Genomic DNA, 24,931 nt, shown 5'->3' with positions numbered 1-24,931 from the left:
GCAAAGAAATTACTTAAGATCTCACATCAAATCAAAGTAGTATATTGTACTGTGAGTAAAAAAAAGTAATTTTTTTTATACAAGAGAACGCCAAGAATCATGACTCACGAATACATCTGAGTGTCCTTAAGTGCCATATGTCTATGGGAATATTGTATACCTTCCCTGTTTTTATTTGGCATTAACTTAGAATGAGAACATCTGCTAGGACTTGTAATTCATAGGAATCACGTTTTCTTATATATACATACCCCCCCCAAAAAAAAGCCATTGCCATCGAGTTGATTCCTACTTATAGCGACCCTATAGGACAGAGTAGAACTGCCCCATAGAGTTTCCAAGGAGTGCCTAGAGGATTCGAGCTGCTGAGCTTTTGATTAGCAGCCAAAGCACCAATGAATTGTGCTTTTGGTAGGGTTGGAGGCACCAGGCATGTATGGATGCATGAAGAAGAGGGTTGAAGAACACAGGAATGAATTATTCTTGCAGAAAAGAGAATGGCAATCCTGAATTCTGATGTGTTGCATTGTAGTTTGGGAAAAGAATAGCCCACATAGACATGATAACATTACTACCACAGTATGATTCCAAATCGTGTCTTCATAAGGTTCAATGACCTGGCTACTGTAAACGCAGTCTACATCTGAAAGAATTAGCCAGTTAAAACCTTATGAATAGCAGCAGAACATTGTCTTATACAGCGTCAGAAGACGAGTCCCTCAGGTTGGAAGGCACTCAAAAGACAACTGAGTAGAGTAGACCTTAATGACCTGGATGGAGTCAAACTTTCAGGACCTTCATTTGCTGATGTGGCAAGTCTCAAAATGAGAAGACACAACTGCAAACATCCATTAATAATCATACTAGAATGTATGAAGTATGAATCTAGGAAAATTGGGAATGGTCAAAAATGAAATGGAACACATAAAGATCGCTATCCTAGGCATTAGTGAGCTGAAATGGATTGGAACCGGTCATTTTGAATCAGACAATCATATGGTCTACTATGCCAGGAATGACAACTTGAAGAGGAATGGCACTGCATTCATTGTCAAAACGAACATTTCAAGATCTATCCTGAAGTACAAAACTGTCAGTGATAGGTTAATATCCATATGCCTACAAGGAAAACTAGTTAGCACGACTATTATTTAAATTTACACACCAACCACTAAGGCTGAAAATGAATAAATTGAAGATTTTTACCAACTTCTGCAGTCTGAAATTGATGGAATATGCAATCAGGATGCACTGATAATTACAGGTGATTGGAATGCGAAAGTTGAAAACAAAGAAGAAGGATCGATAACTGGAAAATATGGCTTTGGTGATAGGAAGGGCACCAGAGATCCCGTGATTGAATTTTGCAAGACCAATGACTTCTTCATTGCAAATACCTTTTTTCACCAACGTAAACGGCGACTGTACACATTGCCCTCACCGGATGGAATACACAGGAATCAGATCGACTGCATATGTGGAAAGAGATGTTGGAAAAGCTTGATATGATCAGTCAGAACAAGGTGAGGGGCCGACTGCAGATCAGACTATACTTTGCTCATATTCAAGCTCAAGTAAAAACTGAAGAAAATTAGAACAAGTCCAGGAGAGCCAAAGTACGACCTTGAGTATATCCCACCTGAATTTAGAGACCATCTCAAGAATGGATTTAATGCATTGAACACTAATGACCAAAAACCAGATGAAATGTGGAATGACATAAAGGACATCGTACATGAAGAAAGCAAGAGGCCATTAAAAAGACAGGAGAGAAAGAAAAGACCTACATGGATGTCAGAAAAGACTCTGAAACTTGCTCTTGAATGTTGAGTAGTTAAAGTAAAAGGAAAAAAAAATGATGAAGTAAAAGAGCTGAACAGAAGATTTCAAAGGGCAGCTTTATGATGACATGTGCAAAGAGCTGGAGGTAGAAAACCAAAAAGGGAGAATACACTCAGCATTTCTCAAGTTGAAGGAACTGAAGAAAAAATTCAAGCTTTGAGTCAAAATGCTGAAGGATTCTACTGGGAAATTATTAAATAATACAGGAAGCACCAAAAGAAGATGGAAGGAATTCACAGAGTCACTATACCAAAAAGAATTGGTGGAAGTTCAACCATTTCAGGAGGTAACATATGATCAGGAACCAATGGTACTGAAGGAAGAAGTCCATGCTGCACCGAAGGCATTGGTGAAAAACAAGACTTGAGGAAATGACAGAATACCAATTGAGATGTTTCAACAAACGGAGACAGCCATGGAAGTGCTCACTCCCCTATGCCAAGAAATTTGGAAGGTAGCTACTTGGCCAACTAACTGAAAAAGACCCATTTTTATGCCTATTACCAAGAAAGGTGGTCCAAAAGAATGCAGAAATTATCGAACAATATCATTAAGATCACAGGGAAGTAAAATTTTGCTGAAGATCATTCAAAAGCGGCTGCAACAGAATATAGACAGGTAACCACCAGAAATTCAAGCCAGACTGAGAAGAGAACATGGAACAGGGATATCATTGCTGCTATCAGAGGGATCCTGGCTGGAATCCGAGAATACCCGAAAGATGTTAACCTGTGGACTATGGAAAGTACTCAAATGTATGAATCATAAAAAAATTATGGATAACATTGTGAAGAATGGGAATTCCAGAACACTTAGTTGTGCCCATGAGGAACCTGTACACAGACCAAGAGGCATTCATTCCAGCAGAACAAGGGTATACTGCATGGTTTAAAGTCAGGAAAGGTGTGTGTCACTGTTGTATCCTTTTACCACACCTATTCAATCTGTATGCTGAGAAAATAATCTGAGAAACTGGATTATATGAAGAAGGGGACGTCAGGATTGGGGGAAGGCTCATTAACAACCTGTGTTATGCAGATGACACAACCTTGCTTGCTGAAAGTGAAGAGGACTTGAAGCGTTTACTGATGAAGATCAAAGACCACTGTCTGATGTATGGATTACATCTCAACATAAAGAAAACCAAAATCCTCACAACTGGACCAATAAGCAACATCATAATAAATGGAGAAAAAATAATTCCAAATTGTGTTTTCATAAGGTTCAATGACCTGGCTACTGTAAACACAGTCTACTTCTGAAAAGAATTAGCTACAATCAACACCCATGGAAGCAGCAGTCAAGAAATCAAAAGACCCATTGCACTGGGCAAATCAGCTGCAAAAGGTCTCTTTAAAGTGTTGAAGAGCAAAGATGTCACCCTGAGGACTAAGGTGGGCCTCACCCAAGCCATGGTGTTTTCAATCGCCTCATATGCATGCGAAAGGTGGACAATGAATAAGGAAGACCTAAGAAAAGTTGACATCTTTGAATTGTGTTGGCGAAGAGTATTGAGTATACCATGGACTGCCAAAAGAACGAACAAATCTGTCTTGGAAGAAGTATAGCCAGAATGCTCCTTAGAAGCAAGGGTAGCGAGACTATGTCTCACATACTTTGGACATATTGTCAGTAGGGATCAGTCCCTGGAGAAGGACATCATGCTTGGTAAAGTAGAAGGTCAGCAAAGGAGAGGAAGATCCTCAATGAGATGGATTGACCCAGTGTCTGCAACAATGGACTCAAGCGTAGCAACAATTGTGAGGATGGGGCAAGACCGGGCAGCGTTTCGTTCTGTGGTGCATAGGGTCACAATGAGTCAGAACCAACTCAACAGCACCTAACAACAACAACGGTAATTCCAAATCGTGTTTTCACAAGGTTCAATGACCTGAGTACTCTAAACGCTTAAAGAAAGCCCCTCTCAAGACTGAACAAACTCTGCTATCCTGACTTCCTTTTTAGAAATTCAGGTAGTAAGCACAGCATGCCTGAAAGCAGACTCACTGAGCTCTCTTTTAAAATTGCACATTTTCTTGTTCCCTGTTGACTTCTGTGTTATAATCCTTGGGTTCTTTGGAATGTCCTTTTAAACTAGTTGTTATGAAATAGGCACATTAATAAAATATAATGACACTTACTATATTGCTCATTGGACTAACTGATTTACCTGAATGATCTAATTTACTCTCACAATGTCCCATGAACTAAAAATTATCATAATCTCCATTTACAGTTGAGGATACTGAGGCTTAGAGAGATTAAGTGGTATTACTAAGGTTATATAACTACTACATTACTAAGCCAGAATATGAAAAAAAAAAAAAAGTTTGTCACACTGGAGCCTGTGTTCATAACCACTATGCACACTGTTACATATTTTCCCTTTCTATGGTTACCAGATTTAGCAACAAAAATAGGGAAATGTCCTCTATTTTAATCAGCAACCTTACCTTTGTCCTAGGAAATCCCGGTGGCATAGTGGTTAAGAGCTACAGCTGTTAACCAAAAGTTCAGCAGTTCAAATCCACCAGGCACTCCTTGCAAACTCTATGAGGCAGTTCTACTCTGTCTTATAGAGTTACTATGAGTCAAAATCGACTCAACAGCAATGGGTGGGTCACCTTTGTTCTAATCAGCCTAATGTTATAATAATTTCAATTTTGGCACAAGAGGAAAAGAGGGTTTTTTCCATGAACGTGGTATATCTCTCTATTTATTTAGGTCATTGTTTTGTTTCTTTTTCATTTTCAATTTTCATCATACAAGTCCTGTACATGTGGTGTTATATTTGTTGTTGTTGCGGTTCAGTGCTGTTGAGTTGGTTCCGACTCACAGTGACACTATGCACAACAGAACGAAACACTGCTCAGTCCTGCACCATGCTCACAATCATTGTTATTCTTGAGGCCATTGTTGCAGCCACTGTTTCAATCGATCTCATTGAAGGTCTTCCTTTTTTTCACTGACTTTCTACTTTACCAAACATAATGTCCTTCTCCAGGGACAGATCCCTCCTGATAACATTTCCAAAGTATGTGAGACGTAGTCTCGCTACTGTTGTTTCTAAGGGGCATTCTGGTTATAGTTCTTCCAAGACAGATTTATTTGTTCTTTTGGCAGTCCATTGTATATTCAATATTCTTCACCAACACCATGATTCAAAGATGTCAGTTCTTCTTTGGTCTTCCTTATTCATTGTTCTATGTATTATATATTATGAGGCCTGACAGTGCAGTAGTTAAGAGGTTGGTTGCTAACCAAAAAGTCAGCAGTTTGAATCAACCAGTCACTATTTGGAAACCCTGTGGGGCAGTTCTACTCTGTCATATAGGGTCTATATAAGTCAGAATCGACTCGATGGCAATGGGTTTGGTTCTTTTTTTATTATATATATCTAAAAATAATTTTTTATTTTTTTATATATGTATATACATATATGTATAAAAAAATATAGGGTGAAAAAATACACAACAAAACCTACACTCATTCAACAATTTTTACATGTATGGTTAATTGAAAATGGTTATATATTTCGTGTTGTTTCACCATTCTCATTCTCTGCTCATATTTTTTCACTACCGTTAACTTATACCTTGCCCCTTAAAATTCTCATCTGTGCTTTAGAGTTATTGTTGTCATTTTGATCTCATAAAGATAAAACTTTAGAAGACTACAATGCTCAAGGTACACATTATTTTTTAACTAAATTGTTGTTAAAAAAAAAGAAGATTTTTTAAAAAATCAGACAGCTTTTGTGTTTGGGAATTTGGAATTAACAGCTCATCCATAAGGGTAGAATTACAGTGAAAGCCTGAGGAAGATCATGCAAGATAGTTAAAGAGTAGACAGTTCTTGTGGCCTTACTCCATTTTTCTATTTTCACATTCATGGAAGAGTCACAGCTGTCTTTATTCAGAAAAAAGCACTTCTCTTACTTTTTTCCCAGATTGTTGAGTAAAATCTGGGGAGTATGAAGGAATCATATGATAAACAATTTTTCATATTGTACAAAGGGAATGTGACCATATAGTAGCTGAGCGGTTATGTTGTCTCTTCCCAACTGCCTAGGGGATTATATAAGACTGTTGTGAGGTTAATCCTCATTCTCATCATACATAACAGACATACACTGATCATCAACAATATACTAGTTACTAACTAGAATCAAGTAAGTAAGTGCTTCAAGTCGTCTTCATTTTTAGCACACAAGGTTGTGTCATCTGTACATTGCAGGTTGTTAATGAATCTTCCTCCAATCTTGATGCATGTTCTTCAAATAGTCCGGTTTCTTAAACTATTTGTTCAGCATACAGATTGAATAAGTAAAGTGAAAAGATACAATCCTGCTGCACACTTTTTCCAATCTTAAACCTTGTTCTCTTCTAAAGACTGATTTTTGATCCATGCACAGGTTCCATATGAGAAAAAATTAAGTATTCTGGAATTTTCATTCTTCATAATGTTATCCTTAATTTTTATGAGCTACACAGTCAAATGCCTTCACATAGTTGTTAAAACACAGGTAAACATCTTTCTGGTATTCTCTGTTTTAGGCCAATGTCCATTTGACAACAATGATGCCCCTTGTTCCATGTCCTCTTATGAATCTGGCTTGAACTTCTGGCACTTCCCTGTCAATATACTGCAGCACTTGTTTTTGAATTATCATCGGCAAAATTTTTCTAGCAGGTGATATTAATGGTATTTTTTGATAACTTCTGCATTCCATTCGATTGCCTGTCTTTGAAATTGTCACGGATATAGTCTCTTCCAGTTGGATGGCCAGGTAGCTGTCTTCCAAATTTCTTTACATAGACAAGTGAGCACTTCCAGTATTGTATCTGTTTGTTGAAGCATCTCAGTTGGTATTCTGTCAATTACTGAAGTCTTGTTATTCATCAATGCCCTCAGTGTAGCTTGAACTTCCTTGTTTAGTACCCACAGTTCTTGGTCTTACTTCTGAAATGGTTGAACAGTGACCAATCACTGGTACAGTGATTTTATGTATTTCGTCCATCTTCTTTTAATTCTTCATTCAGTTTTTGCCACAGAATCCTTCAGTAATGCAACTTCAAGCTTCAATTTTCTCTTCAGTTCTTTCAGCTTGAGAAATGCCAATCACGTTCTTCCTTTTTGGCTTTCTAACTCTAGGTCTGTCTTAGTCTGGGTTCTATACGAGTGAAGTATATACAGTTATATATAGAGAGAGAAATTTACCTCAAGGAAATGGCTCATACAATTGTGGAGCTGACAAGTTCCTAATCTGTGAGTCAAGCAACAGGTTGAAGATCTCTGCTGGCTCCTGGGATTGCAAGAGTTGGCGAATCCAAAATCTGCAGGTCAGGTGGGAGGCTATAGGCTTCTACAGGCTTACATTCCAAGAACTGGAGAACAGTACATAGGCAAGGAAGAAAGGGAGATTTACCAGAAAATTCATTTATATTTTGGAGTCGGGCCATACCCACAAGTAAACTCTCCTTTGAATTGATTGGCTGCTTACATCAGGTCACAAAATGGAAGGTGATTACGTAGTGCTGGCCAAACCACTGAAGAAACAGCCTAGCCAAGTTGACACATAACATTAACCATCACAAGGTCATTGCACATTTCATCATAATACTTTACCTTGTCTTCTTGAGCTGCTCTTTGAAATCTTCTGTGCAGTCCTTTTACTTCATTATTTCTTCAGTTCAGTTTAGCTACTCTGCACTTAAGGTCAAGTTTCAGAGTCTTTCTGACATCCATTTTGGTATTCTCCTTCATTCCTGTCTTTTTAACGAACTTTCACTTTCTTTATGTGTGATATCTTTGATACCTTCCCACAACTCTTCTCGTCTTCAGTCATTCATGTTCAGTGTGCCAAATCTATTTTTGAGATGGTCTGTAAATTCAGGTAGGATGTATTCAAGGTTGTACTTTAACTCCTGTGCACTTGCTTTGATTTTCTTCAGCTTCAACTTGAACTTGCACATGAGCAACTGAAGAGTCCCCAGCTACATTCATTAAAAAGACATAAAATTAGCTGTGCCTTTCTCACCTTAGGTTCTAGGCACAGACACATCGTTTTACTATAAAAAATACTACTCATTAGCACCGCATATTCGGTAAATATTTGAGGTCTGAATAACGGGATAAAATTACTAGGAGTGAAAACTTACCAAAAATGGGGAGTTTAAGGGTTGTTTTATAGTCTTTAATACCTTGGGCTGACTTGAAGCATAATTACAATTTAGGTTAGCGTTTACCCTCTTTTAATATTTCCTATGTTTTGCTCTCTAGTATCTAGAACACTCAAACTTTAAGGCTATCCAGTTTATATCCCTGCCCCTTTCTTGCATGCTCCATAATTACCCTTTAGCCTTCAACCCTGTCCTCGGACCTTTAAAACTTTCATTTTTGCAATGCTTTGTACAGAGCTAATTTTTTAGGAGAAAATCATTTGATATTAAATTATAAGCAACTGATAACACTTACAGGACTAACTTCTTAGAAGTATTTTAATTCATAGGTAATATTTGTTTTGAGCACCAAAAACTAAATCCCTAATGGAGGAATTAAGGTAAGAAGCTGTGGTGCCACAACAGTTACATGCTTAGCTGCTAACCAAAAGGTTGGCAGTTCGAACCCACACAGAGGCTCCACGGGAGACCTGGTGATCTGCTCCCATAAAGATTACAGACCAGAAAACCCTATGCGGCAGTTCTACTCTGTCACACGAGGTCACTATGAGTCAAAATCAACTTGACGGCACCTAATAACAGCATATTTGGGGACAGGATTTTTTCATGGAAAAAGTAAAAAAAAAAAAAATACAGGGCTACTCAGTTGCATGTGTTAATTCCTCCTGAATTCAGCAACCAATATAGCAATTCTCAGCAAAAAGTATATTTAAAGATCATAGACCTAGAATCTATGACCTATGTTTATCTGTCCACTGAGAATCCAGCTATGTCTACACCAAAAAAAAAAAAAAAGGCCAAACCCTTTGCCATCAAGTTGATTCTGACTCACAGCAACCCTATAGGGCAGAGTAGAACTGTCCCCACAGAGTTTCCAATGAGTGGCTGGTGGATTCGAACTGCCAGCCTTTTGATTAGCAGCCAAGCTCTTGACCACTGTGCAACCAGGACTCCATGTCTATACCAGTGGTTCCCAAATGCCAGTTCACATCTGAATGCTAAAAAAAAATGTTACAGCAAAATGAGAAGAATATGAACAATGTATTAATTTTTTTTTTAATGACTCTAAATCACTAAATACAAGGTGTTCTTTTTTCTTCTTTTCTGGAGATTATTTCCCTCCTTACATTTTTTGGTGTTAAAATAGCCTTTCTTGTATCAAGTCAAAGTGTCAATAGATGGCATTAAATATGTAATTATTTGGCAAAATGAAAAATTAGCCACCCTGTGTTTGTTGGTCTTATAATCTTTCCTGAAGTTGAACTGGTCTGTGAAATCTCTAAATCTGGGGATGTGTCTTCTCCACAACTTTAAAGCAATTCATTATTTCTGGAAATTCCATAAGTGGTGGGAGGGGGTGGGGATGAGGTGCTCACTGGTAGGCAGTGGAATGAAGGACTGAAGAAGGGGAAATTACTCACACTGCCAAAACAATTGACTGAACTTTTGCCTCAGAAATGACCTTGCCCCAGTCTCCAAAAGGCCCCTAAAATATTTGTCTTTGGACTTTAGCCTTGAAAGACAGGTGCAGTTCTCTTCTCTCCCTTGCATCATGCATTCTAAAGACCTGCACATGCTGGGACATTTTCTCCTTGAAAAGAAAAAAAAAATCCATTAAAACATGGTTAGAAGAGAGAAGGAAAGGAACTGCAGGGAGAGAAAGGAGGCAGGGATTCTCTTTATCTCTCTTCAAAGAGAATTGAAGGAAGAGTCCATTTTGGCTTTGACTAAATTGAATACCCTTTTCTCTGTGCTGGGGAATCAGACCCTTTAAAATAACCGGTGATTTCTATAGGGACTTTACTAGCCTCGTAAATAGCTGTTGTCACTGACTCACAGCTTCTGCTGAATTAGGAGTTGGTGGGCGTGCTGGTTTACAAACGGGAGGCAGATCACTGCAGGCTCATTCACCCCTCTTAGCAAATTTACCTTTGGGCAGCTTTCCAGCAGGAATTGCATGGGACAGAAGAGTGGTGGGAGGGAACATGTTGAAGCTATAGCCCACAGGGATGGTCCAGGCCAGATGCCTGTTGTGAATGTCGTGCTAGGCCCACCCACACAACTGTTTTTGGCAACCAATCTGGGTATTTCCCTTCTTATAGATTGGTGCCAAACACCTGCCTGCAGCCAACATGGATAGCTAGGCACAGAGGCAGAAGTGTCAGCCACCTCTACAAGTATGTTTTCAGGGTTGACAGAAAGTATTCAATGACAGAAAATATATATACATATATATGTATACTGTGTGTGTACACATATATTTTTATCCCTTTATTATCACTTTAAGATTCTTTGTTAGAGTACTTCCATTCTACAGTGAAATTTTAACTTTCAACCGAAAATCCCTTATAGGAGAGAGAACACATTTATACTAAGATGTAAATGACTGATAGAAGGACCTTTCTCCAGGAGAAAGGGAAAAAACCTCTAAAGCCACAGATACCCTAAAAAGTGAGAAATTTTAGGCTTCGAGGAAAGGAAAGGTAATAATGGAAGGCTAGAGTTGTAATAGACATCCTTTAACTGTTTGACAAGGCCAGCCTACTGATCAAAATGTAATTTAGTGGTATTCAGAGGTAGAAAGAATCTGGCTAATAAACATGAATATTATGAGATATAAAAATGAGACATATTCAGCCTATATTAAAAATTAGCAATCCTATAATCTAAAATAATGATGTTATTCATTTGTCTCTTTTACCACCAGGTTTCAGAAAGAATTTAAGGCAGAACAACAATTATAAATAAGCCTCATATTTGTATAACACTTTAAAATTTACAAAGTTTTCTAATAAATATTTTCTCATTCAAAGTGCCAAAAAAAAGAATGGAATTTCTTTGAAAAAATAAGAAAACAAAATAAATCCTTTGAGGATGTATCTAAACCAAGCAGTTTATACAGTGCCCTTTCCTTTGAAATATGTGCATACTTTCTGAACTTTTGTCTATGGTTTTAACCTGCAATCATAGACGATGAACCTGTTATTAAACTTGCTTGCAGCTGATATCAGTTTATCCCCAAGCATCAGACGCCAGATGTTTTTGGTGAGAAGAAAATTAATGGCCTAAATAATGAATCAATTGAGGAGCAGTGGCCATAATCCATCTGCTCTTTAAGCCAAGGCCCTGAGTCAGGCTGGCTTCTGGCTACGCAGAATATTAATCAGTTGAAGAGTTAAACAGAGGACTCAAAGCCATTGTTGTGAGATGCCTCCAGGCGCCCCCAAGCCACTCCTTCTATAGGTTGGGCTTTGTACAAGAAATGAATAGGCAAACAAAAAGCAGGGGACAGGGAGAGAGCAGTATAGAACTGGTAATTTGGATTGACTGCCCCTTGTGTGCCCAAGGAGAAAATGACTAAATACGGACAGTCAGAGTCCAACCCAAGCTTCCTCTATTTGGATAGAATCATATTCCCTAAACGCATAATCCATTTTGATGACGGTTAAATCATTTATTTATTGGGCTTCATGCCATTTATCATTCTTGTCCTTATTCCTGTAGTGTTCCCTCCCAAACTTGACGCGGATATTTTATGATGTGGTGTGGTGTGTTTTGTGAGGAGTCGTCTGATAAAATAAAGTTCTCCCATATGCAGGCATTTTCTGGGACCTTGAGATTCAGCCTGTAAGCGTTGCTGTGTATATTCATTTCTCATGGACATTTCAAAAGTAAACTGTGGAGGAGGCAATGAAAGATCTAATCTGGCACCTTCTTGGATTATAATCACCAAAAGTCAATTTCAGTTTTTGGATGGTGATATGTGACCTGATTCTTTCCTTTTTAAAACCTGGAACTGGGTTTTTCATAGGCTTTAAAACGGTAACACGAAGTGGCTTTCATGCTTCTATTTAAAACAGATAGATAGGAGGGTAGGTAGATAAATACAAATACATAGAGCAGAATCTACATACACATCAATTTCAATCTTTATTTCCTCAGGCCTCTCAGATGTCTCAAAATTTCTGGGAAACATTTGGAATTGTGGTGCTGAGCATGCTAGAAAAATTTTTACTGCAAGTGGTACATGCCTTTACCCATTTCTATCTTTGCCCTTCAGCTACTTAGGTAGCAAAGACTGAAGTAAGTAGAATAATTCCAACCAATGGCGCCGGAGAAGGCCAAAATGCCAGGGAATAAAAATTGATAACAATTTTGCCTTGGTGAAGCCAAGAGGCATGGATACAAAGTCTGTGATTAGGTGCACTGCCTAGGCACTACGCCAAAAACATGCCAAAAGGAAGCCTGGGGTGCCTGACCACTAGGATAGCTATTTAGGTTAATTTGTATATATTGAATGATGTCCTTGAGTGGAAATTATGCCTTAAGCTTTTGTCTAGATGTGGGTGGTTATATGAGTGCTACCTTGCAAACTACACCCAAGCTGAGGAAGCTTATACATTTATTTTATTTTATTTTGCTCTGTGTTCAAGTTACATCAAGTCAGCAAGAATTGATTACACTCTTCTGTTATCTACAAACTCTGGCAGTCTGCACTGGTTGAAAGAAATTTTTTTAAACAGGACTGGCAGCGCATAGGAATCAGTCAGTAGCCATCTGTGCCTAAGAGATGTGATTTTTTGGGGAGCCCCAAATAACAACTACACAACATGTTATCTTACTGTTTTAGGTTTTAATTGTCTCCACATTCCTAATAAACCCTGGAAGGGATTCTATCTACCTACACAAGACCCTATCTACCTAGTAACCAATAATCCCTTGTTATAAACTAGTCCTTTAATAGGAATTAATTGGGAGGCAGCTGGAAACAAGAGAGACATAGATTAGGGAAGAGGGAGGAAGGATCTGTAAGAAATAAATATTTAAATGGAATCGGAAAGCCTAGAAAAAAATTCAATTTTTTTAAAAACTTTGTGCAGCCCTGCCCTAAGAACTAAGGCAGCACTACACCTCTCCAGCCCTTTGCCTCTTGGTCTCTACCTCCCATAACCTACCAAACTCTGACACAAGGTCCTAGAGAGAATATATCTGATCCTGGCTTTAGTTCTCTTGATTGGAACACTGTTGGTAAAATAGCAGGGTATCCTGAGAGGAATTGAGTGTCCTTTGCACTTTCCTTGGTTCTTGCCTAATGATTACCTGGCTCCCAGCTGAAACTGGCCTTATTCCATTCTACTCAGCCACCCCTACACCCCCTCCCAGCCCCACAAAACACACACCCCAACCACAACCGTTCCTAACCCCCTGCTGCTATGTTGAGGGACTTTTGAATTTCAGGGAGGTTTGGGAAATTATCTGGGAGGTACTGGATCACATTCCCTTAGCTCAAGTAAAAACAAACAAAAAACAAACCCCCTTTTTTTTAAAACAGGTCCCCTCTGCCTTCTACCTAGGGGTACAGGAACGTGGAGCTACCACACTCCATACACAGGAAATGTTCCATTAGATAAAAGTAAGCATCCTCTTTAGCACCAGAGTTCACTTAATAAATACTACTTGTACTTAAAAAAAAAAAAACTTTTTGTTTTAAATCTTCTAAAGTATCAGAAGCTTTGGTCACTTTTCTAAACTGTTTGCACTATTTTGCAGTTGTGCCGAGAGAGGAAGAAGAAAAGGAAAACAGTTTAAATTATTGCTAAGTAGAAGAGTTTGGGAGAGGAGTTAGAACTCTGAATGCTATTTGGAGAGAGGGAGAAAGAATAGTGTGACTATAAAGAAGTGAAACTAGATTCCTGAGTCTCTGAGACAGCCACTGTGGCTGCTTGATCAGGCAGGCCTGCAATCAGAGCTCTTTGTGACCAGTTCCCTACGAAATAAAAACAAAACAAAACAAAAACCTGTTTATTTTGAAGTGCGTAAGTGCCATTTTCTCAGAGAAACAGAATCAGATATTTTTGGGGGGTAGTTAAGAGAGACTGTTCTGAATACGATCACCTGCATCTCAAATATTATAATTCAGTCCTTTGTTTGAATCTGTTTTTATTTAGATAATTGAATGAGTTTCAACAATAGCAACAATGGCTTGAATTACTTTTCCTTCTCAAAATTCAGTCCAAAGGACCAAAGTAAAATGTTCTCCCGATTCTGCTTTCACTTTTCATATTTTTATTAGTTGTTTTGCATTTATTTTTATTATTTTAATGAAGATCATGAGTTTGTTTCTAAACCTAAAAAAAAAACCTGCTACAACATCTAAAGAGGGGTTTTTGTTGTTGCTAAGTGACTTCTCTCTCTATTCTTTATATGTATTTAGCACTTTCAAAAACTCAATTAGTGTATTTTCCCTTCTACAATCCTTTGTGCAAATTATCTTCATTAACACTACTTTTAATGCTTTCAACTGAAAACTTTCTGATATGTCTCCTTATCTTGGCAGTTCAGGTTGTCCCCCATTTCAATTTTATTATCCTCAATCCCTTTGGTTTTTGGTTTGGTTTTTAAAGTGTATAAGCTTCAGTTTTCTTCAATGTATGCTGTGAATTTATTTTTGAGTTTTAAATTGGATTGTGATCTGATAAATTGGCCATGAAAATGTAAGTTGCCATTCTCCAGTTTCCTCCTCTGCATCGTGAGAAACAAGCAGATAAGAAACAGTTCTCATCTGGATTTCTCAGTCACTTTGACTTGACTGCTCTTATTCCGAAATAACGTTTTCTTTTAGGGTTTCTTCATGTTTTAGTAAACGGTAACAATGTTGAGCACTCTGATGATTAAAAGACAGGATGAGAGTTTAATTGGGGGTCTATTTTTAAAATAAAAAATTCAGTTAAATGACAGACATCTTTTGGATCAAATCTATGAGCATGCTTATACTCTTGACCAGGTATTTCATTTTATCATCCCGTTTTTGTTTTATAAATTCAATAACTGATACAAATTTATGGTAAAAGGAATGCAGGAAAAATATCTAATACTGTGCCTTATTTTGGTCTTTATAAAGAAAAATAATTTTCTTTCTCACTCAATTTGTTTATTTTAAATTTAATGTAAATTTTTTGAAAAATCTAAAAGGGAAAATATTAGTAGTCTTTTCTTCGTACCAATTTTTTTTTTTTCAATAGCGACATTATCAATAGGGAGCAAGGTATGTACAATTGTATTAGGGGTAAAAATCCAAACTGTTCTTATAGAAGTCCATTTTCAAGGATAAAGTAATTAGATTTCCCCCTCTCCTTCCCCCTCCCCATTCCAGGTACCCTTAAATATGAGTTCAACTACTGTAATATTCTTTGAGTCTATCCGGCCTAAGGAATGAAAAGAAAAAAAAAAAGATGCTTAGAGACATGCATTAACTATTTCAGACCTTGAGATCACCAATGAGGGCACTGAGGAGCCCTTTTGATTTTAGTTTTCTCTCTCTCTCTCCTCTTCAAAAGACCAGAGTGGTTTTTTTTTTTCCCCTCACAAAAGAGTCTTGTTCTGTTTCCTCTAGGCACAGCTTCTTAGATGTTTCAACCACTTCCATTGTTTCCCTGTGAGTCGGTTATTATTGAACAGAACATAATGAAGCTAGGATTTCTATGTCTACTTCCTTCTGAGGAGCCCTAATCACTTGCCCCACCTCACACTGAATATCCCTGTGAGAGAAGTATGGTTACACTCAGTCCGCTGAGACAGAAAGGGAGGCACAGAGAAGTGGCCAGTGATAGGGCTAAGAATATGACCGTAGGATCCTAATCCCTTAGCCTCGGTTCTTTTGTTAAACTACATTGCCAAATTACGGAATTATTGTTCTGTTTAAATGTAAAATTTTCCTGTTAAAACTGAAACTCATCTATAGAGACATCAAACTTTCCTATCTCTGCTGTTGGTAACAATATTACCTCAGTGTTTCAAGTTTCACAACTTCAGAAACAGTTTCGATTCGGCCCTTCCAGCAGACTTCTCCAACATCACCACTCCAGCTTTATCCCATGGTGATATCAAGCACTAAAATTGGTTGATTTTTCTAACTCAGTGTTTTGCACACTGGCAGCACCATTGTAATTCTGGTGCCTTACATTGCAATAGCCTCCTAAGTGGCCTCTTTGCTTTTAGACTCTACCCTATTCTAATGCTGCACTGCAAACACTGTCGGAAATTTTCTTTCTGAAGGCATCTTTTGAAAACCTTGGATCTCTCCTCTTGCTTATAAAATTCAAACTTCTCATCTAGCATTCATAGCCTACTCTGATACCACTGAGCTTGCACCACAAGTCTTCATCATGTAAGATCATTTATTATAAATATTTGTAAAAGTATTAAAGTAGTATTTCTGGTTCTTCAAGTTCGGAAACTATCCTGTCTTCAACTTTGCATTTCACACACCACCTAACATAAGCACATCAGAGATGCTCGAGAAATATCTTAGAATGAATACATGAAATTATAAGTAAAGGTTTCCATCTAATGTCTGCCCCAGCATTCTTAAAATTGTAAATCAGAATGGTAAATGTTAACAGTTTCAAATAGTGCATTTTTAAGGAAAGAAGACAGTAGGGATAAAAATAGCAGTGTAACTGAGTATATGATAGCACTAGACTCACAATATTAAAAAAAAATTACTTTTGTTTCCCCCACCAGTACATTGTAGAAAATGCAAACATTGCATGTAAGTACAAAGAACTGTATAAAAGTCACCTGTACTCCACCATCCATGTATAGTCAATGTTAACAAGTTGGTGTCTAACTTCTAAACACTTTTTTTCTTTCACCAGCAGTAATTTTGGGAGGAAAAAGTTCAGAAATCTCTCTTTCATTCTAAGTGGAAGAAATTGTCTCTAAGTATTTACTATTTAGTAATGATTTTTAGTAGAGTGAAACATCTTTTCATTTGCAACTAGAAATAAAATGAATATATTGAAAATAATTAAAGGTCAGCTTTCTCCTATTTTTCTTTACATATAAATCTGTGCCCTACTCTTCATGTCACTAAAATAAATTAGTTCTTCACAGGGGAAAGACCGGAGAGTTGTATTACCCTTGCTGTTTCGGGTGCAGAAAATATTTAGATATGGAATCTCTCCTCACTCCTACATCCCCATAGAAAAGGGAAAAGTAATTTCAAATTTGGCAGGTTTCTCAAGGATGGTTCAAACAGACAGTAGCATTTGTATTTATGTTATTATTCCCTTTTCTGTAAAGAAGGAAGCTAAATTTTCCATGTGGGCACAGATTAACAATTCTCACTGAAGTAAAAGACATAGAATTTGTTCTTTCAGTGTTTTCTCAGTGCTGCTTTCGTTGAGTGTTCTTCTTTGACTTGGTTTCCTCAAGTAATAATGTCAGTGCAATATTTTACTCTTCCAAGAAGAAGGGATGTTTTCTCTCCTAAATCACTATTCCAGACATATTGGCCAGACAACTGCCACACAGGGGAAAACAGCATTGGACTTGGAATTGAATAATTTCTCTGCATTGTAGCCATATTAAGACCTCCTTTTCCCTCCCATTTCTTCTTTCATATATATAATAAACTTTCTTTTCACCTTAAACCCCAAAATAAAAAAGAAGCTTCAACTTATCCCGCTTAAGAAACATTCCCTTATTTTTCTCAGATTGAACTTCACATTAGTATGAAGTTTCTTTGAGTCTGTAAATAGTAATTTTATTTGTAAAATGAGTAACAATCCAGATCACTGCCACAGTTGAAATTCAAAGTTATCACTGCCACAGGTAAAGGAAAAGACCATCCTGGCTTACAATATTAGCATCTTCAACTACCAAATTATAGGTTTGTCTTCAGTAAGGGGATATTCATTTTGATTATTGACAACTGTTAAAATACACTTACTTTTTGTCACAGAATCTAAATCTTCAGTATGACATAAAAGGCAAGCATTTCCTCGGAGCTATGGTATAAACGTTCATTTGCAATTAGTGCCTGTATTGAGAAGGATTGTCCTTCAAATTCACGGCTGTCTTTATTTTCACATGAATAATAAAAATTAATGTTACTTAAAAGAAGGCGGGAGATGAACGAAAAGAAAGATTTTTTGTTACAGCTCAACTACAAAAGGCCAATTCTTTTCTTGCACTAGGAAATTGTTCAGTATTCAATATTATTTTAAGGAAAACTTTCCCTTTATACATGATATGGGCCTTATTATACTAAGATTTAGGTTTCAGTGGTACTTTTTAAAATGCCCCACATTTGTGAAGACTTCCCCTAAAATCTCACATTACAGCAACAATTACAAAACTAATTTATTTCCCCAAAACTACCACCTCTCCCTGGATCTTTCGTTAAAACTTAACAAATGAAAACTTACAGTTAAGTCAAGTTTGCATTTAAATCAAACCAAGAAGAACTGAGAAAATGTTCTTACAATCTGGACACTTCTTGGATAGCGGTTTGTAAGGAACAAACACGTATTAAAATGCATATTACATAAGCATATTCATACTTGATGAGCACACATATGCCTGACCGAATAAAATCCCTCCTTCCTGCAGTCTAACTCCAAAACTCTTTTAAAAATTGACCTTAGGGTACAACATGATTCTGCTTCTTTCTCGTTGGGTGACCTTGACAGCCTGTAACTAGAACAGATAATGTTATTTGGCCTAATTTTTTTAAAGGCCATTGAGACAGAGACCAAATGTTAAGGTTCTCTTTCCTTATATTTTGATATAAAGGGTATAGGTTTCAAATTCCAATTTTCATTAGAACTAGCATGCATGCTGGGGGAAGGAGCTTTGAAGTTATCAGAAAGGTTTTTTAATCTAAATGATCTGGAGCAAAGTAGAGCTGTCTGTTAGTATTACCCAGGGTACTTAGCAGCTCTGTTGCCCTTGTGGGTCAAACTTCAGTGTAAATAACTTTATCCAGAAGCAACTATTTGGATGTGCCCCATGTCTGTCAGCTAAGCATTTGGATTCAATCTAAACACAAGCCTGAAACAGGGTAGCTGCAGCACACATGAAACTTACCAAATTCCTCTATTTTGAAAGTCCTGTTTTTGTTTTGAAATACACATGTGAGAGGAAAAATCAGTCAATTGACATTTCACTCTCTATGTTGTTTTTCTTCTCTTTGATCTGCCAAGTGCCCAGAAATACTCGGGTGTCACCACTCCCCACAGGTGAAAGCCAAGTCATTATATGGTAAAGTGAACTGTGCAGAAGGATCTCTGTCTCTCTGTTTCTCTCTGTGTGTCTCTTTCTCACACACGCACATATGCAAATGCCTGATATGTATACCAGTCTTATAATCTATATGTCTTGTGGTAATGTTTGGTGGAAAAATTGGGAATCAAAGTAGCTAAATAGTTTTCAGAGCCTGAAAGTCTAACAGCCTGTTTTTTTTTTTTTTAACTTTACTCTTATTGTTATATAATTAAGTAATCCATATGCTAGTTTCAGAATTTTTCTTATTTTCTCTGGGTTCTTGTGATTAGTGATGTTGAGGAGTATGGTTTTTTGTTTGTTTGTTTTGCTTTAGTTTTTGAAATAATACTGCTGAAGTGTCTGCAAATTCGATGAACATTAATAAACTATTCCTGAGGCAATAATGCTTCTCTTCTAGGTAAATAAAAAAATTTTAAACAAGTAAATATATAGTTTTTTGAGAGACATACAAGCATATCAAAGCTGATACTCAGAATTTATGTTCCCTCACCCCCACCGAGAAGCTACCAAAATATGTTACAGAGTTTGGAAGTTTGTCCCAACCTTGTAAATTCATGGCCTTCTAAAGTAAGAATTAATGTTCATTGTGATGGTCCTGAGTCCTTGCATTGGCTCATAAATATTTATTTTAATTAGCAGCTACTACTTACTTATTAAGCCCATAGGGTGTTTTTTGGCAATCTGCTAATCTTTTTATATGCATTATATAATTTAATATATACCTGTAACTAAGTTTAAATTACCTGATCAAATAAGCATTACAGCTTACTTCAGGACATAACCATAACATACATATACAAAAGTATATGAAATATATGTACTAGGCTAAGCATTTTAATTGAAAATGAGATAATACTTGGAAAACCCTGAGCATAGCTCCTGGAACACAGTGTTTCCTGAATGCTAAATCATACTACTAATTCTCATAAGTAAATAACAGCCCCCCTTTTAAGAGTTTACTGAAGACCTAAATGGGTGAAATGCTACATAACAAAAAAATTTTTGTTATGTAGCATTTCACAAGATTTAAATCAATAGTGTAAGATAACAATAGAGATATGATAAGACAGTACATAAATTATTATACAGACAACTGGTCTAAAAGGGAGAGAGCTTTTTTAAGTAAAATAACACAAAAGCATTCAAGGGATAAATAGAACTTGAGATAATTTTGAGTGACGAGTTGAAAGTGAATAGAAGGCAGAAGAGAAGAGATTCTGGATCGATGGAACTTCATGAGCAAAGGAAGGGAGATTAGTTTTTTACTGAATTACGATCATTACATTTTTTAGAATTTTATAGTCTCTCTTTGAAAATTGGTGATGTATTTATAGAAGATACAATAACTCTTGGCTGAACACACTCTTCAGTGTATTTAAGAGGCCAATGTTATAGTAAAAGGAATATCAGTGTTGGGAATAAGAAGACCTTGATTTGAATATAGGCTCCATTAAGTTACCAGTTGTGTCACCAAGGAGAAATTGTTTAAGTTCTCTGAGCCTTGTTCACATCACTTGTGAAGTGGGACAATAATAACATCACCAGTCTGACTCAAAGGACTTATGTAAGTACAAATAGGCTAATGTAGATAAAAAAGGACTTTGGAAAACTAAAGTACTTTATAATGATCAGTTCTTATTCTTTATCAAAGCTCTCTTTCCCTACTTGTTTTATGTAAACAATACAATATTCTATTTAAAAATCCAAAAAAGTTGGACTCGGATTTGCTTGGAGATGGATGCTTTTCTCCACCAAATTCAGAGCCCACACAGAAAATTATGATAATCATATATCTTGAAAAACATACTATAGCGGACTATGAGTATACATGCTTGTTTTGTGTATTACACATATATTAAACTTAGGAAAGATGGGGGGCATAGTAGATGCATTGAAATGGTGGGTTACCTTCCTTTTATTTATAACAAAGATTACTTTATGAAAGCTATTGAAAAATAGAAAGGATCAGAAAACACACAGCAGAAAAGCATCCATTTAGCCTTATTCCTATATGCAGGGGTGGAATATGAGTTAATAACTGCAATTATCTGTATAGTCAGTGCCCTCAGAAACAAAGCTTTCTTATATGTCAGTTGTTCTTGCCAGCCACTGAAATGCTGTTAGGTCCTTCTGGTGAATTACTGTAGGAACTTAAGGGCTTAGAGAAAAATGTAATCAATAGGGTGTCATAAATTTCTTCATTCACACCTGGAACTGAACTGTAGTAATTCTTCTTTTACCCTCAATTCTAGGTTATGTTGTACACTTGCTGCTGAGAATGTAAATATGATGGTATCTTAAACATTCCAGCACATTTTCATCATTATTACCAGGTGTGGGTCTCACCTAAATGAATACCCCCATAAGCAGCGAAGCAGCTTTAAGGTCACAAAGTTGATTACCCAGGTGAATTCCCAGCTTCCTTTATTATAGAACATCTGTACTTTATCTCCTGAAGCATTGTTGGGCTGTATTTTGTAATCCAACTGGGACTGGTCACACTTCATCTTTTAAAGGAATCAATTTATTTTAACAAACGTTGTTGATACTTTTTTAAAAATCAAAATAATAAAATTGCTTGTTGGTTGGTTGGTTTAGTCATTCTTATTTACATCCTTATTTATTTATAATACGATTTTAAATGTTCCCAACTACTACTGTTAAAGAATGTGGCAATAACAGACTTGTGGTATTACGGTTAATACGGCATGGCTAGGGAAATATTTGAATGTGGTTTCAGGACCTCTTCTGAAATACACTCGACTTATTTCCAAAGGACAGCTGAAATGTTTAGTTGGAAGAGGAACTAAAAAATAAACTAGTTACAATGTAGCTATTCCAAAGAAAGCCACAAAATCCAAGCTCAACTCTCACTTTCCATGGTGGTTTTCTTCCAATTCAATACATTACACCAAAGAATTGTACCTATAACTAAGGTAAATGAATAAAATCAAATTAAATAACTAATTGTCCAGGAATATCAAAACCCTTTAATTTCATTTTTATTTACCTATTTATATTTTATTTAGTTTTTTTAGGGGTGGTGGTTGTTAAGATGAAAGAAAACCATAAAAGCCCCTCTGGTTTGTTGAGGTAAAACTAACAATTAATACCTTGCATTACACAAATGACTCCCTTCTCTCTTGTTTCCCAAGGAGCCCTCCTTAGCCATAATTATCTTCAGTCGATATTATTACCTACAAAACCAAAACAAAAAATAAACCTGTTGCCATCGAGTCAATTCCAGCTCATAGCAGCCCTATAGAACAGAGTAGAACTATCCCATAGGGTTCACAAGGAGCGGCTGGTGGATTTCAACTGCCGACCTTTTGGCTAGCAGCTGTAGCTCACTGTAGCTCTTAACCTCTTCACCACCAGGGCTCTTATAATTCTGAATGTGTAGGGATGCTTTAAATGTGGATTTCAATAAAGTCCTCTCATTCAACAATACCTAAATTTTTTGGACAAAAAAAAGATGTTGAACAGTTTATATAATGGTCAAAAGGAGAGGGACTCCCAAATGTCAGTAAAGGTCACCATTCCTTACATGAATAACAAAATTTTCATATGCTAGTAGAGAGAAAAGGTCGTGTAAGAGTAACAGAGGTTGCTCAGCTGGCTTTTATGAGGACAAACCATTGTTTTTTCTATAAATATGATCAGTACAGATCAATAAATTGAAAAATATGTTATCTTAAATCCTTAATACATTTCAATCAACTGTATGGATTCCTAGGAATATAATTATCTACTTCTGAATTTATTGTTTTTCTAAATTGTTTACATTGTTTCTAGCAGGACACTAAAAGGTAGTAAATTGAAAAACATTACAGCATATTTAACATTGCAATGTTGCTGATTTAAAAGATAAACAGGAGTTGGCATCATTATTAGAATATACGATTTAAACATATCTAAAACATCACTAATAAAGTTCATATTAATATAACATAGAACATGTGTTTACAGCCGCTCTATCTTTGAACTGGTATTTATTTAAGTGGTTACGTACCTCCAATTGCCCATTTTGAACTTTCTTGTCAGTATCTTTCTTTAGATTTTGAAAACTCTGTCACAATAAATAAATCATATAATATTATTATTACATGATTTAAATATATGAACAGATCAAAGTCGTTTTTCCTAAGCTGTCCATAAAAACACCTCCTGCCTCCTCAAAAAACATGCAAAAAATATTTATTCCAAATGCAGAAATGTATGGAATATATATATTTATATACATACATATGTACCAAATGCAGTCCACAATGCTGAAGACTCTACTCATATTTTTTATAGATGTTCTTTAATTTGAATCTGCTGTATTGGAGATTGCATATGTAAGCCATTTACCCAGGCAAGAAAGCATCTTGTACCTAATTAGCACAAGAAATTCAGTAGTGAAAGCCTTTTGGTATTCTACAATTTGGTTAACATTGTGGGGAGGCTGAGTTTGGGGAAGGGTAGAGAGTAGCTATGGAAAGGATCTTCCATTTTAATTAACTCATTGAAAATCTGCTTCAAATTTGAGACAGAAACACAAAGTGAATGCAGATTCCTCATAGCACTAGGCCAATGATAAAACTTAAGAAACAACTTGGAGAATCTTGACAGAGTGAAGTAACATTTCATCTCCTTCAGGCTGATCTCTTCATTTGTGCTCCGTCCTACTTCAAGCAGGCCCTGTTTAGAAAAAAACAAAACAACAAAAAAAGACACACGTGAAAATTCAGTTAGATGTTATTTACATTACAAAAAAAGATTGTTCAATTTTCTAAAGTCCCTAACATCTCAATACGCACATATTCATATATATATATATAGTGCGTTTGTACATCAACACAACCAACCCATTGCCGTTGACTTGATTCCAATTCATAGCGACCCTACAAGACAGAGTAGAACTGCCCCATAGGATTTCCAAGGAATGGTTGGTGGAATTTAATTGCTGACCTTTTGATTAGCAGTCATAGCTCACCGTACCTAGCCATAGCTCTGAACAACTGCTTCCCCAGAGCTCCACTTGTGCATATATTTGCTTGTATACATAGAGACTAGGAGTCTGAGAAATTTATATCTAAATGTTTAGAAACAACTGCATGTTGATGACCTGTCTGCTGAGATGATAAAGAAGCTCTGAAATTATGTGAATCAACGGTAATACGAGATTTAATTAAAAAAAAATAGTACATTGACTTTGTGCTGTGTTTCTCTTTCTTTTTAAAGCATTTATACAGAATCTTCATAACTGCTGTATGAGGTTGGTTGGAATTATACATTCATAAAATACCAGAACCGAAAGGGTTTTGTGGGTTTACCTTCTAATCTCTTCGCATTACAGATTAAGAAACCCAGATCCAGAGACTGAGTGGCAATCCTCAGGCCAAAAAAGTAAAGTGGAAGAAGCACAGATTGTGATTACACCACGCTGAGTTTGAGTTCAAATCATTGAACAAATCATTTAACTTCTTTGACTCTCGGTTTTAGTTTTCTCACCTGTAAAATATGGAACACAGTACCTAATTTGCTGGATGTTGTATAGATTAAGTGAAATTATGTTTGTTAAAGTGTGAAGCACTAAGTTTGAACTCACTAAAATTTTTCTATTCCTCCAGGGCACTCTACAATGCACATGCATAGAAGTCTTTAGGTATAGACTTAGTTAAGGCAAGGTGCACCAGGATCCAGGGAAGGGAGAGTCTTGGCTAAGATTAAAGAAAATTTTATAGCCTTTGATAATAAAGCTGAGTTTAGGCTCTACTAGTTGCCATAAATTTTAGCATAAGCCCAGGCCCAGAATTGAAACAGAAATAGCCTTGCCTGTATGCATTTGCCTA

The sequence above is a fragment of the Loxodonta africana genome, chromosome X, assembly GCF_030014295.1.
Source record: "Loxodonta africana isolate mLoxAfr1 chromosome X, mLoxAfr1.hap2, whole genome shotgun sequence".
Taxonomy (NCBI): domain Eukaryota; kingdom Metazoa; phylum Chordata; class Mammalia; order Proboscidea; family Elephantidae; genus Loxodonta; species Loxodonta africana.
This window is presented reverse-complemented; position numbering follows the sequence as displayed.